Below are 16,699 nucleotides of genomic sequence, written 5' to 3'. Positions count from 1 at the left end.
GCCTATGGCTGCTTTCATGCTACAATGGTAGCATTGTGTAGTTGTTTGTGACAGAGACTGTATGGGCCACAAAGCCTAAAGTATTTACTATCTGGCCCTTACCAGGAAATTTTGAGGACCCCTGCTCTAGCTAATCACCTTGTGATGAGGCCCTTGAACCCCTAGGGATCCATAAATGTAGTAAAGGGGGTTCTGACAATTTTTAATATTTTTAGAAACCTAATGAATTGAATGTATTTACTTGCCATAAGGGATCAACAGCTACTTAAAAACATCACCTTCGTTTGATTTTTGGCACTAATTATATCACACTGATGAGGTAATCCTGGTTATCTCATGAGAAAATACCCAAATTATTACTAAACTAAAATAAACTCTACTATACTTGGCCAACTAAATGTTTTAAAACATAGAATGAATACAAGAGGGAGGGATCTTTGCTTTTTGACTTTGTGTATCTCCAATGACTAGAGAAGGGCCTGGCATATAGTAGGTACTCAATAAATATCTGTTAAGTAAATGGAGTCCACAAAAGGACAAAGAGCAAAGGGATTCTTGGTAGCGAAAAGATGGGGAACCACTGATGTAGTTGTATTAGCTTGCTAGGGCCGCCATAACAACATACCACAAAGTGAGCGGCTTAAACAACAGACATTTATTGTCACATAGTTCTGGAGGATAGAAGTCTGAGATCAAGGTGGCAGCAAGTGTGGTTCTTTCTGAGGGTGATGAAGGTGAATCTGTTCTGTGCCTCTCCCCTAGCTTCTGGTGGTTTGGTGAGCCTTGTTTTGTAGGCGCATCCCCCTGATGTCTGTATTTCTCTTCACATGGCGTTCTCCCTGTGTCTGTATCTGTATCCAAAGTTTTCCTTTTTATAAGGACACCAGTCATATTGGATTAGGGAGCCCCCAACCTACTCCAGTATGACCTTACCTTAACCAATTACAACTACAATGACCCTATTCCCAAGTAAGGTCACATTCTGAGGTACTGGGGGTTAGGAATTTGACATATGAACTTGGGATGGAGGGGGGCACACAATTCAGCCCATAGCAGTATTCTAAACTCTTCCTTGTACAGATGAGGAAACTGGTCTGGAAGGGACTTTTCAGGAGTCACACATATATCTAGTAGCTCAATTTCTTGCCTCCTAGGATGGCACTTTAGCAGCCTCTGGGGCAGTTGTGTGATGACTCAATCAAGAACCATTCATAAATGAGATTTGAGGGGGGACAAAATGCCTGGCTAATATTATTTGCATATCAGTGTTTCATATAAACTAAACCTCTGTACCTCTTTTTCTTGCTGAGTTCTACACTCTACCAGGATTTACTGTGAGCTCACCTCACAGTAAATGGAGAGAGAACTTTCAGCATAAACTCCGAAACTGGAAGAGAAAGACAGAAATTAGCCAGTCCTGGGGCCCCTGAACAAAGTCCTGAAACCTCGGACCTGCAGCAGCTGCTAAAGAGCTAGAGGCCAGTGGAGCCCAAACAGAGCTGTTGCCATGGGAATGAAATGGCATGTCAAGGGGCGTGGTCATTACGGAGGCATCCGGAAGTAGCACCTCCGGTCTTCCCCCTGTGAATCAGAAAATGATTCTCAAACTGAAAGAGCGCCAGTCAGGCCCTTTCATTTTAGTTGAGAAAAGTGAGAGCTAAAGTTGGGAAATGACTTGCTTCAAATCCACTGGATCAGTGATGGGATTAGAGAATTCATAGTTCCTAATTCTTCTAATAATTATTTTCCACTGTATCGTTTTATACTCTGTAGTACAAACCCAGTGACATGGAAAGTGTACACCCAAAGTACAATTTTTTTGTTGGTTTTATTTTGTTTTTGGCCGCACTGCGCGGCTTTGGGGATCTTAGTTCCCCCACCAGGGATGGAACCCCCACGTGGCAGTGAAAGCACGGAGTCCTAACCACTGGACCGCCAGGGAATTCCCGCAAAGTTCAATTTGACAACAATCCCCAATTTGCTTTACTGACTCAAAACCATAACATCCTCTCCCCCTCAAGTCCCCCTTTGGGTGGCCCGCGATAGGGTTGCAGAGGAACAGTCATACTTGAAACACCAACCCATACTTTCTGAAGGGATCTTTGCACAGCGTGGCATCTTAAGAACTAAGCCGTGAAGAAAACAGAAATAAGCTCCACCCTACAGTTAACAAAACTCATTAAAAACATTTATATATAATACATTTGCTGGCTCCTTCGGCTCCCGGGTCAGGGCTGGCCCCACGTGGCCCCAAGACACCCACCTCTCTAGTGTGCTCTCCCCTCACCCCAACACAAACACCTTGGACCACTTTGTAGGATATCCAAAACAGGCCAGTCATGGATCGGAACCTTCCATGTCCCCACCTGAAGTGACACTGCCCCCATTTCTGCCACCTCCCAAGTGCCATCTCTCCTTTCAGTATCCCCTGTGGCACTTCAGGCCTACGTGATAGTTTGCGATCTTGCTGTGGATGAGAAAATGCTGCCTGCTATCAAGCCAACAGCTGTTGTAGCCACCTCCACCTGTGAGCCCTGAGGGGCATTCAGGATGGAGAAAAACAGGATACTGGTCCTCGATAGTTAGGATGCATATCCAAGGACTAATTTCAATGAGCCCAGACTCTTGCATCTTCCCATACACAGAAAAGCACTAAAATCATTAACTTGAGATGTCTGGGTTTTGTGATTAACAGTAATCTTTTGATGTTCAACTACACTATTTTTTTTTTAGCAAAACTTCCTACATATCCTGGCTCCTCCCTTACCTCATCTCTCTACTGCCTTGAACATGTGCCCTCAGTCAGAGCTGCACTGAGAATCCTGCTAGGCCCACCTCTCTAGCTTCCCCCCTCCCACCCTCTATCTGCTTCCCTGCTCCCTAAACTCTGCTCTGAGAATATTAAAGCCAGAAGAATAAGAATTTACAAGATCTGTTCCCAAAACAATTCCGCTAAGAATCCTTAGAGTACAGAGCTGACCCAGAGCACTTGAAATATTTCAGGGCCAAGCTTCGTGCCTCCCCACGTGGCCTCCCACCCTCCAGGCTCTGAGCAACTCATTGTGTAAAGCCCCAGGGAATCTAGGTTTTCTTGCGAGGAATTATGTCCAGCACCCCCTTGTGGGGGACAAGTTGGTACTTCAGGCCTGAGGAAGCCAGAGGGGGTGAGAGAGGAACCAGCTTCCTGGAGAGGCCTGTCCAGGTGGGTCCATCCTTGGCCCTGTCAACCAAGAAGCCCAAAATTTGCACCACATAACTGTGGCTCTTTTGGAAATCCTGATTTGGAGAAGGTGTATGCTCAGTCCTCTGATTCCAGGTCATGCTGAGATCTGACCGCAGGAAAATGATAGTTAAAAGAACTTTTGCCTGGAAAGTTCTGCACTAGGAAGGCAGCCTGGCAGCAACCCACCACCCAATTTCGTTTAGGAGCGCCACCTTGACATTGGTGTCACATACTTTATCTGGACTCATGGCACTGGCGTCTGGTTTTCCACCTGTCCTAGAGCCTGGCCAAGACAGCCACCATCCCTATCTTTCCTCTCAAAAAGGCCCTGAGCCCCACGAGACAAGTTAGAGCAAGCATTGCCTCTGGAAATGTGTGAGGCAATGGAGGCTCACACCACCACAAAAGAAATCCTTCCTAGAACTGCCGCCAAGTGGCCATTCAGCCTCTATTTCCCCTTCCAGAAACAAGGAGCTCAGTGCCTCCCAAGACGGCCAAAATTTTTTTCTTGCCTCCATAGGTAGCCTGTGGATGGTGGCCTCCTATTAACCTTGCCAACACTTGTTGCTGACCACATTTCATTGCTGAAACACATTCATCTCACTGTCAACAAGGGCCTCAAATCATCTCTCTGCAGGTCTTCTCTGTCCTGTCCCAGGTGGATTTTTAGAGCCAAATGTGTGTCCTCACATTGGTCACTGTGGCATCTCACCTCTGTGTCCACAAGGCCAACGCACAAGAGCCAGTGGGGGAAACAAGGACTAGACTTGTGGCAAGGACTAGACTTGACGTCAAGGACCTGGACTTGAATCTGGGTTCCTCTGTCACTTCCTTACTGTGGGACCACCCACAAGTCGATATCCCTTTCTGGGCATTCGTTTACTTCATCTGGAGACGGTTTGTTATGAGGATCTGATGACCAAGCAGGTGTAGTAGTCACTGGATAAACTGCAAAGCCCTGATGTGGCACAGGAGACAGAGAACTGGGCTGGGGGCAAAAAGAGCTGGGGGCCACGTGTGACTCTGTCTGCAACTCCTGTGTGCCCTTGAGCAAGTCTCTTCACTTTCCCATCGGTCAATGTCTGAACTAGATCTGGGTGGGACTAAAGGCATGTCCAGTTAGCTTTCCAGGATACGTGAAGAAAGGTGGCAGTTGGAGATTCATCTGTTTTTTGAAAGCGCAAGTTCTTTTCTAAGAGCCAAGGCATCTCTTTGTTCCACGGACAGTTTTGTGATCTGCCGCAAGAGAAAGATTCCCAGGATGAAACACCAGACGCTGCTTCAAAGGAATGAGAGCAGAGAGTCAGTACAGTGGGTGGTAAGCCTCTGGCACACTGGTGTCACCTGAGGAATGGCTGCAGGAACAGGCCATGTAGCCTGAGGAAGAAAAGGACGGGAAGAGCTCTGTCTTCAGGTGTTTGAAGGGCTTTCACAGGGAAGGGAGATGAAATGAGTAGGGAGTACAGAGCGGAGCAGGTAGAGAAGTAGATCCAAGGGCAGAAGCCATGGGGAGTTTGCTTCCTCTCATTCTCAAGAATCACTTTCTACCTGTCAGACTATTAGAGCTTCTGCACGCAAGCATCTGCCCCCTTGGTGGGCTCGTCCCCTGGGGTGGAGGTGGAAGCGGAGGGTGGATGCTCTTAGGTGACTAGTCCCTTCCTCCCCAGATCGGATGATTTTTTGTTGTCTGAGCCCTTGGTGAGATCAGGCCTATTTTTTATAGCACCTACTACAGATTTGTGTACACAGTTGGGCTTAGCTGAATGAGTGAATGAATCTTTCTTTCTTCATATAACAGGGAAGGCCTGTAATGGGGTGTTATCCTTGGCCCCTGACATTGGGGTAATGATGGCGTCCCACAGTAAAACATTTTTGTGTGTAAATATCACTTAAGTCTGCACAGTGGTTGTCAAACAGTGAGGCCCTGACAGAAGCCAGTGCACCGACCTGGAAACATTTTTATGGTAATCATTTCCCTACAGAACTCGGAGCTTCAAAAGGAGGGCATTCAAATACTCCCCTAGAAGGTTGCAGCTGGAAGGAACTTTCAAGATCACAGAATCCAACCCTTTCATTTCCTAGATGGTGAAGCCAAGGCACTGGCCACGGGGCTGAGGGGAGGGGAATGGCTTCCCTGGCCCAAGGCCTGGCACATAGTTGGAACCTACCAGAGGCTTGCTGCTTGCCTGCTTGACCACAAGCCCAGCAAGGCGAGGGCAGAGTGGGTCCAGAGATCAGTCTTTGTCACCACCCAGGCAAGGCAGTGGGGTCCAAATGAGATGCAGAGGTGGCTGCCGGTAAGATGGTGATATACACAGGAACTGGAAATGAGATTGCGTGGACAGATGGGAGAGAGCAGGAAAGGAGGCATAAAAGAAAGGAGGAGGGCAGCCCTGTTGCGGAAGATCACCCTATGGGTCCCTGTGATGTGACAGGACCAAGAACATGAGCCCGTACCTCCCTCAGGTGTGACTTGGAAGCTCAAGGAAAGACGTCATCCCTGTGGAGGTGGGGTGTCAGCCAACACTGAACAGGTCCCTCTGTTCCTCAACTCTAGTCTCTCTCTCTCCCACCCCACCGCCCTCGGTGGAAGGTGGAACCCTCTGTCCCCAATTTACAATTCCAACAGCCTTGGGGGCTCGGAATGCACTTCTCACTGATAATCTTGAAATCCCACCCATCTTTAACAGTTCAGCCAAAATGCCACCTCTTCAGTAAAGCAGTTTTCAATGTCAACACGTCGTTCTTCATCCCCACCATCCGAGATGTCCCCTTCTTCGGCACTCATCTCGATCTGCTTTGCATCAGCCTTCTCCTGGATCAGCGCTGGTGTACTGGGGATCGCGTCTCTATCCCTTGCTCAGACTTCCCTTCCCGTTGTTCATTTATTGAGCACAGAGGAAAGGAGGGGAGGAAGGGATGCTGAGATGGAGGGATGGAAGGAGGGCTGTTGAGAAAACACATAGGCTTTCATTGTCCTGAGAGCTTCCTGGGGAGAGACATGCGTGATGGTGGCGGTGGTGGAATGGAAGACCAGATTTTCCACACGAGGGGGAACACTTCACAGCTCCATTCATTGATTCAATCATTCATTCACTTATGGAGTGCCTGCTTCATACAAGGCGCTGTTTGGTTTCGTTCTTTGGTGGTGTACCCTAGCGGTTATGAGTAAGCCTGGGTTCAAATACCAATTCTGTCACTTGCTAGCTATGTGACCTTGGCCAAGTTACTTAACTTCTCTGTTCCTCAGTTGCTCAATCAGTAAAATGGGGACCATAACAGCACCTTCCTCATAGGTTCTTGTGAGGATTATAGATGATTTAATTGATACTGAGTGCTTAAAACCTGGCTTGGTGCATAGTAAGCTCTATTTAAGCAGTAGCAATTATCTTAGGCACTGTGAGTATATACATCAGTGAACAAAACCGATGAAAATCTTTGCCCTTATTGAACTTAAATCCTAGTAGAGGGAGATGAACAATTAACAGCAACAACAACAAAGGAAATTGCATTAGGAAGTGATAAATGATGTACAATAAATAATGATAAATAATAAACATCAGGTAAGGGAAGTTGGGAGTAGGCAGGTAGGGATTGCAATTTTAGAGATGATGGTCATTATGGGCCTCATGGAGAGACTTGTGCAGTAACTGCATCACCTTGAACCTGCAGCTTGGGGCTGGCCATCTCGCAGTTTTTCTAACCCTCACTAAGGGCCCCAGGGTTGCTTGCGCCCAGAAGCATCTTTTGGGGAGGTGATCCTTCGAGAGAGAACTCTTAGAGACCAAGTGCCTTGAGTTGCTGCTGAGTTAGAGAAGGCACAGGAGCAGGCAAGGAACCGGGGCCATGGCCAGCACAGCAGGGTAAACACTTGTGGCCAAGTCTGGCAGCTGCTGGGCCTCTGTGGAGCAAACATGACCCTGGCAGCTGGCACAGAGGCGGCTGGGGGAGCCAAAGCCCTTCAGCATCTTAGCTAATGAGGGCCTGCAGTAGGAAGTTCGGCTGCAGCCTTGCCACTCCCATGGGACCGCATCACTTTTTTCTTGAGCTGGGCTTCCTCTTACCTGGGAAGGCTGGTGGAACAGACTGGGCGAGTCCTGAATTTTTAGTGATGCATGAACTACAAAAGTTTTGGCTGTGGAGGATTCAGAGAGTGGTTTCTGTGTTTCTTGGAGGAATGACTCCTGAAAGAGTTGTAAGATCAAGGCATATTCTGAGGGCAGGATTTATCACAGGAGTCCTCCTCGTTGGCATCCCCACACCCCAGACACACAAAAGCTATCCTCAAAAGTCACTTTGCCAATTCCAAGTCCCCTCTTTGCTCCTTGACTCAACTCTTCCCCTTCCTTCTGTTTCAGTGCTGCTCATGGTGCCTCAGGTGGTAGCCGTTTCACTTTTGGACTGTGTCCCTGCAACTGGATTGTGAGTTCCTTGAGAGCGTGAACATTTTGGAGGAGACGACAGATTTTAGAAGGATCCCTCGGAAGATGTAGTCAGCCAACTAGTCAGTAAGTGTTTATTGAGCACCTACTACGTGCCTACATTGTTCTCGGTGCTTGGGAAACAGCAGTGAAGAAAACAAACAAGTTCTTTCTTCACAGAGCTCATATTCTAGCACAGCGGTCCCCAACTTTTTGTCAGCAGGGACCGGTTTCGTGGAAGACAGTTTTTCCACGGACCGGGGTGGGGGGGATGGTTTGGGGATGAGTCAAGCACATTACATTTATTATGCACTTTATTTCTATTATTACCACATTGTAATAGATAATGAAATAATTATATAACTCACCATAATGCAGGATCAGTGGGAGCCCTGAGCTTGTTTTCACTTGCCACTCACTGACAGTGTTTTGACATGAGTCTGCAAGCAATTGATTTATTACGGTCTCTGTGCAGTCAAGCCTCTCTGCTAATGATAATCTCTATTTGCAGCTGCTCCCCAGAGCTAGCATCACCGCCTCAGCTTCACCTCGGACCATCAGGCATTAGATTCTCATGAGGAGGGTGCAACCTAGATCCCTCGCATGCGCAGTTCACGGTAGGGTTCGCGCTCCTGTGAGAATCTAATGCGGCAGCTGATCTGACTCGAGGCGGAGCTCAGGCAGTGATGCGAATGATGGGGAGAGGCTGTAAATACAGATGAAACTTCACTCTCTCACCCACCACTCACCTCTTGCTGTGTGACCCGGTTCCTAACAGGTCATGGACTGCAAAGACCCCCATCACTCTCAGTGTCCTTACTCTGTTTTATATCTTCTTCATGGCAGTTATCACTGCCCAACGTTGTCTTGTATACATATTATGCTTATTGTCTGTTTGTCCTGCTAGAACAGGAGTCCCCAACCCCCAGGCCATGGACCTGTACCAGCTGTAAATAAAGATGAAGCTTCAGTCGCTTGCTCGCTCGCTTGCCCACCGCTTGTCTCCTGCTGTGTCGCTATGAGCCAAGCCATGTCCCAGGCAAAGGGAACAGTGAGGGAAGAATAGCAAGTACAAAGGCCCTGAGACAGAAATATGTTAGTACGGTTCTGTCACCTTGCTAATGAAAAAATTAAGGTCAAAAGAGGGAAGATGTCTTTTCCAAGGCCACACATCACAGAGGGAGTGAATGAATGAGAGATCCTAACACCCATGGATGACCACGATAAATATTTTTATGTATTTTCTTCCAGATATATAAATATATGCACATGTGTATGTATGGATGGATGGGTGTATGTAACCACACACGTCGTTTTCTCATTAATTTCTATTTTGCAAACTTTTTTTCCCACTTAAACGTATTCAAGGACAATTTCCAATGTCCATAACCGTTGATCTACATTGTGATTTTTTTCAACATAGTGTTTGTACCAATTTTCAAATTGTCTTTTTGTTTACTGAAATATAATTTACTTACAGTAAAATTCATCCTTTTAAAGTGTACATTTCTATGCATTTCTATAAATGTATACAGTCGTGTAATTATCACCATAATCAAGAGAGTGAATTTTTCCATTATCCCAAATAGTCCTCTCAAGCCCCTTTGTAGTTAAATTGCCTTCTCCCACCTCCGGATCAGATCCCTGGCAACCAATGATGTGGTTTATATCCCAGCAGTTTTAATTTTTCCAGAATATCATATAAATGGAATAACAGAGTGCATAGAATTTTGGTCTAGCTTAGTTCACTTAGAACGGTGTTCTCTGTGATTCATTCACACTGTTATATATCAATAATTATTTTTATTACTAATTAGCATTCCATTGTATGGATGTACCTCAATTTGTTTATCCATTCACTGGTTGAGGGACACTTGGGTTGCTTCCAGCTTTTAGTAATCATGAATAAAGCTATTATGAATATTGACGTACACCTTTCTTTAATGGGCATGTCTTTATTTCTCTTGATTATATACTTAAGAGTGGGATTGCTGGGTTTATGGTAAAGGTATGTTTAACTTTATAAGAAACTCTTGTCCAAAATGTCTGTACCGTTTTGTATTCCCACCACCAAACCATGAGAAGTCTAGTTGCCCCACATGGTCATTTCTTTTTTAAATTTTAGCCACTCTGTTAGGTATGTAATGATATCTCATTGTTGTTTCAATTTGCTTTTTCTCTAATGACTAATGATGTCGAGCATGTTCTCATGTGCGTATTTGCCATTCTTTGGTGAAGCGTCAGTTCAAGTTTTGCCCATTTTCTAATTAGGCTATCTGCTCACTGCTGAGCTATATTAATTTCTTAGGGCTGCTGTAGCAAATTACTACACACTTAATGGCTCAAAACAACAGAAATAAATTCTTTTTAATTTTTTAAAATTGTATCAATAATTTTTATTGAAGTCTAGTTGATTTACAATGTTGTGTTGATTTCCACTGTACAGCAAAGTGATTCAGTTATACATATATATACATTCTTTTTTAAAAATATTCTTTTCCGTTATGGTTTTATCAGAGGATATTGGATATAGTTCTCTGTGCTATACAGTAGGACCTTGTTGTTTATCCATCCTATATATAAAAGCTTACAACAACAGAAATAAATTTTCATATAGTTCTGGAAGCCAGAAGTCCAAACTGAGTCTTCTGGAGTGTCAATCAAGGTGTCAATCAAAGTATCAGCAGGGTGAGTTCCTTCTGAAGGCTCTGGGGGAGAATCCATTCCTTGCCTCTCCCAGCTTCTGGTAGCTGCCTGTATTCCATGGCTTGTGGCTACAACACTCCATTCTCTACCTCCCCGGACACATTGTGTTCTCCTTTTCTGTAGTCAAACTTCCTCCTGCCTCTCTCTTACTAGGACACTTGTGATTACATTTAGGGCCCATCCAGATAATCCAGGGAAATCTCTCCATCTCAAGGCCCTTAATTTAATCACATCTGCAAAGTTCTTTTTTGTCACATGAGGTGACATTCATAGATTCCAGGAGTTAGGCCCTGGATAACTTTGGGGGACATTATTCAGCCTACCACATGAGCTTAGAGAGTTCTTCATGATTTTGATTCACTGTCCTCTATCAGATATGTGCTTTGCAAATATCTTCTCCCTACCTGTGGCTTATCTTTTCACCTTCTCAACATTATCTCTCGAAGAGCACAATTTTTAAAACTTTATTTTGATGATGTCCAATTTATAAATTATATCAGTTTTTTTCTATTGTGGTTTGTATTTTGTGTGTCCTATCTAAATGATCTTTGCATAAGCCAAGGTTACAAAGATTTTCTCCTATATTTACTTCCAGATATTTTATAGTTTTGGGTTTTACATTTAAGACTATAAGAATTTTGGGTTAATTTTTGTAAGTGGTGCAAGATATGGGTCCAAGTTCATTACTTAACATGTGGATGGCCAATTATTGTTCCAGCACCACTTGTGCTGGTTTTTACCTTTGTACCTTGTCCAAAACCAGTTGACTATATCTAGTTATTTCTGAACTCTGTTGCATTCAGTTGATTTGTGTCAGTCCTCTCACCAGTACTACATTGTCTTGCTTACCATTGCTTTACAGTAAGTCTTAAAATTTGATGGTGTGAATACTCCAATTTGGTTCTTCTTTTTTTAAATTGATACTTCTGTTATTTTTTATTGTATTCGTCTTCTATTTTACAGAAACACAATTGACTTTTTGTATGTTGGCTTTATATCCTATTCTAGAAGCTTTTTTGTAGATTCCTTGGGATTTTCTACGTAGACAATCATGTTGCCTGTGAATATAGACAGCTTTATTTTTTCCATTCCAATCTGAAGGCTTCTATACATTTCCTTGACTTATTGCATTGACTAAGACCTCAGGTATGATGTTGAATAGGAGTGATGAGAGTGAACATCCTTATCGGGCTCCCAATCTTAGAGGGGAAGCATTCAGTCTTTCATAATTAATTATAATGTTAGGAGCATCTTGTTGTTGTTATTGTTGGTTTGTTTGTTTTGTAAATGCCCTTTTCAAGAAGAGAAAGTTCCCTTTTATTCCTGATTTGCTGAGAGTTTTATTATGAATGAATGTGTGATCATGTGATTTTGCTTCTTTAGACTCTTAATATGATGCATAACACTGATTTGTTTTTGAATGTTGAGACAATTTTGCATTGCCAGAATGAACATCACTTAGTTTCTTTACATATTACTTGATCAATTTGCTAATATTTTGCTGAACATTTTTTGCACTGTGTTCATGAGGAATATTGGGTTTTAGTTTAGGGTTGTGTTTTTTTTTTTAACATACTGTTTTGTCTGGGTTCGGTGTCAGGGTAATAATGCTGGCTGGCATTATAAAATAATTTAAGAAGTATCCCCTCATTTTCTATTTTCTCAAAGAGTTCTTGTAGAATTGGTATTACATGTCCCTTAAACTTTTGATAAAAGTTGAAAATGAATTCATGAGGCTTTAATTTGTGGGAAGATTTTCAAGTCAGAATTCCATTCAATTCATTTTAATAGATTCTGGTTATCTGTTTCTTTTTGAGTAAATGTTGGTAGTTTGTGTCTTTCAAGGAATATGTCTATTTCATCTAAGTAGTGAAATTTATGGGCATAGTGTATTACTTATAGTCCCTATTATGCTGTTAATGTCTGTAGTATATTGTCATTTTTCTAGTTGCCTGATATTACATTATATAAAGTATCAAAATTTATTTAACCATTCTGTTATTGTTGAACTTTTAGGTTACTTTTGTTTTTTCACCATTATGAGTATGATCAACACATATGTATATACAGCTTTGTAAGGATGTCTGACTTCTTTAGGTAAGTCCTAGAAAGGACTTTAGGTAAGTCCAGAGTTTATATTTGTATCTATTGCTCCATAAAAATTACCCCCAAACTCAGTGGTCTAAAGCAACAAACATTCTGTCTCCTCATTTCACTTCACAGCGAAGCAAAGGAGTGAGAGATCAGGAGAGGGCCAGCAAGGCAGAAGCTGCAGGCTTTTTGTAACTTAATCTTGTAGGTGGCATCCCATCACTCTTGCTGTATTCTATTTATTAGAAATGAGTCTCTAGGTCTGGCCCACACTCAAGGAGAAGGGATTACACAAGGACACAAATACAAGAAGGTGAGGATGTTTAGAGAGCATTTTAGAGGCTGCCTAGCAAGGAATGTTGGCTGAGAAGGTATGTAGAATCCTTTCATTGTTTGTTTGTTTGTAAAGAATTGTCATTATGGGTTCAATTCCAGCTCTTTTTTTCCTTAAAATTCTTCAAATGCCTAGTTCTTGAAGATATTTTTAAAATAAAATAATGAGTAAATAGAAAATATTTATAAAGTATGTACAAGATTTTAAAAAATAATGACTCGACAATTTTTTTTAATAATTATTTTTTCCGCAAGAGGGAAGACATATGGGAACATATGTATATGTATAACTGATTCACTTTGTTATAAAGCAGAAACTAACACACCATTGTAAAGCAATTATACCCCAATAAAGATGTTAAAAAAATTATTTTTAAAATAATAGCCACATAATTACCACTCAGTTTATTTTTAAAACATGTATCCTTTTCCTTTCCCTCTCAGGGCTAACCACTATTCTATTTTGTTGTTGTTTATTCCCTTGATTTTCTTTTTTAATTAATTTATTAATTTATTTATTTTTGGCTGCGTTGGGTCTTTGTTGCTGCACGCGGGCTTTCTTTAGCTGCGGGGCTGCTCTTCGTTGCGGTGTGTGGGCTTCTCATTGCGGTGGCTTCTCTTGCTGTGGAGCACAGGCTCTAGGTGTGCAGGCTTCAGTAGTTGGGGCGTGAGGGCTCAGTAGTTGTGGTTCACGGGCTCTAGCGTGCAGGCTCAGTAGCTGTGGCGCATGGGCTTAGCTGCTCCGCGGCATGTGGGATCTTCCCAGAGCAGGGCTCGAACCTGTGTCCCCTGCATTGGCAGATGGATTCTTAACCACTGCGCCACCGGGGAAGCCCTCCCTTGATTTTCTTTAAATTTAACACCTGTATTTATATCTAAACAACATACTGCTTACTTTCATTTGCTTTTGAACTTTGTACTGTACTGCGTACTTTACTGTGATTTCTATCTCCTCATCCCAAATTGTAAGAGGAAGAGAGACCACTCAGAAGATGAGCTGGGGCTAGGAGCTAACACTATTAGAGAGTTACTATTACCTGAGCTAGGTTGGTGTGCCAGTTATCAATCTGTTGCCTCTTACCTTCAAATTCACCCTTATTGCTTGCTCTGTGTAAAGAGTTCTGGGCCCTTTAAATATTTTACCTTGGCCAGCTGTACTGCATACTTTACTGTGATTGTTTTTTTTGCCAGAAAGGATGCTCCTGAGATTAATCTATATTGTTGCATATATAACTGCATTTCATTTATTTTCTCTGCATATATGATCTGATTGTATATGCATCTACTGTAATTTATTAATGCTTTCTACTGGTGGTGAACATTTGTAATAAGCAAAATGTGGTTATGAATATTCCTATACACCTGTATGTCTCCAGCTGCACATGTGCACAGGTTCTCCTCGGAAATAGACATTGCCATCCTTATGGGTGTATGGCATGGACTGAACTGTGTCTCCCCCAAATTCATATATTGAAGTCTTAACCTCTCGTACCTCAGAATGTGACTGTATTTGGAAATAGAGTCTTGAAGAGATGATTATGACAAAATGAGATCCCTAAGGTGGGCCCTAATCCAATATGACTAGTGTCCTTTTAAGAGAAGGAGATTAGGACACAGACAACAGACAGACTGAGAACACGGGGAGAAGGCGGCCATCTGCAACCCAAGGAGAGAGGCCTCAGGAGAAACCGAACCTGCCAGTGCCTTGATCTTGAACTTCCAGCCTCCAGAACTGTGAAATAAGAGCTTTTTGTTGCTGAAACCACTCAGTCTGTGGTATTTTGTTATGGCAACCCTAGGCAACTAGTAGAGTGTCAGTGTTTTGCTGTAACTGAAATTTGCATTTACTGAGTTTGAGCATCTTTTCATATGTGGATGGGCTATTTGGCTTCCTCACCCATGGAAAATGGCTAGTAAGACCATTTGCCCATTTGCTGTTGTTATTATTACTCTCGGGTTGTCTTTTTCTTGTTAGTTTGTTGACTACCTCTCTATATATTCCAGACTTTAATCATTTGGCCATATACGTATTGCAACCTATATCTTCTCAGTGTGTCGCTTCTCTTTTCACTCAATTTTATACCATCCTCACTGGTCTATGCTGGCATATCATGTGTTTTATTTTTTTATTTTAATAATATAATGAATATTTGTGAACTTGCTGCCAACTCAAAAACTAGAACATTAATAATAACATAAGTTCTCCTATGGCCTCATCACCTATTCCATCCCTCTGCCATTCATTCCCTCAAAATAATAATAGTAGCTAACCCTTATACGGTTCTCACTACCTGCCAGGTATTGTTTTACACTTTATATGCATTAGCTCATTTAAAGCTTACCATAACCCTGTGTTAGCCACGTTTTACACACAAGGCCACTGAAGCACTGAGAGGTCAAGTTACTTGCCAAGGTCATGCCAGCATTTGGTGACAAAGTCAGAATTTGAACCCCGGCTATTGTTAATCACTGTATAAAATTTTGTGTTTCTAATTTAATTGACTTAAAACATTTATTACATATTTATGTATGTCTAAATAATATACTCTTTAGTTTTGCTTGCTTTATTAGCTATATTTAAAAGGTGCCATACCATATGCTGTCTCAGGAGACAGCATATGGGGTTATTCTGATGAACAGAAGCTCTTACTAGTAGTATATTTTAAATTATTAGTCTTTTCCCTTGTGGTTTGTACTTTCGTATCTTGCTTAAGAAATATTTCCCTGCTCCAAGGTTATAAAGATTTCATTTTGTATTACTTTCTAAAACTTCTATAGCTTTGTCTTTCATTTTAGTGTTCTTTAAAGCTCTTACTCTGAGGTAATTTTAGACTCATAAAAATTGAAAAAAGCAGTACAGAGTGTTCCTGTACTCTTCACTCAGCTTCCTCTAATGTTAATAGTTGTCTAACCATAGCACAATTATTAAAACTGGGAAATTGACAGTGGTATGATATTATTAACTGAACTACAGACCTTATTAAATTTCACTACTTTTCACATGCAGGCTTTTTCATTTTGGTGTATAGTTCTATGAAATTTGACCCCACGTATAGATGTGTTCAACCACCATCACAGTCAGTGTAGTACCTCCAACTACCCTCCCCTCACCCCAACCCCCAGCAACCATTGACGTGATCTCCATCACTCTAGTTTTGTCCTTTCAAAAATGTTATATAAGCAGAATCATACAGTATGGAATCTTTTAAGACTAGCTTCTTTTTCATTCAGCGTAATGCTCTTGCTGAGTAGTGTCCCATTGTATGGATGTACCACATTTTCTTTTTCCATTCACCTACTGAGTGACATTTACGTTGTTTCCAACTTTTCACTATGACAAAAAAAAAAGCTACTATGAACATTCATGTCCAGGTTTATGTGTGAACATGAAGCTTCATTTCTCTGGGATGAATATACAAGAGTGGGATTGTTGGTCATATGGTAAAACTTTATAAGAAACTGCAATGAGTGAGTGATCCAGTTTCTCCATAGTCTTACCAGCATTTAGTGCTATCACAAAATTTTATTTACTTTTTATTTATGATTTTTATTTTAGCCACCTGATGGGTATGTACTGATGTTTCATTGTGGTTTTGATTTGTGTTTTCCTAATGACTAATGATGTTGAACAACTTTTCATGTGCTTATTTACCAGCTATATTTCCTCTGCAGTGAAGTGTCAGTTTAACTCTCTTTGCCCAATTGAATTGTTCACTTTGGTTTCTTTTGTTTTTTAAATGCCAAGTTCAGAGAGTGTTTTATATTTTCTGGATACAAGTACTTTGTCAGATTTGTGATTTGCAAATATTTTCGCCTAGTCTATAGCTTGTCTTTTTATTCTCTTAACAGTGTCTTTCACAGAGCAAACATTTTAAATTTTGAAGTCCAATTTATCAACTCTTTAATGGTTACGTTTTTGGTGAAG

Source organism: Phocoena sinus, chromosome X (genome assembly GCF_008692025.1).
Source record: "Phocoena sinus isolate mPhoSin1 chromosome X, mPhoSin1.pri, whole genome shotgun sequence".
NCBI classification, from domain to species: Eukaryota; Metazoa; Chordata; class Mammalia; order Artiodactyla; family Phocoenidae; genus Phocoena; species Phocoena sinus.
Note: the sequence above shows the minus strand (reverse complement) of the source record.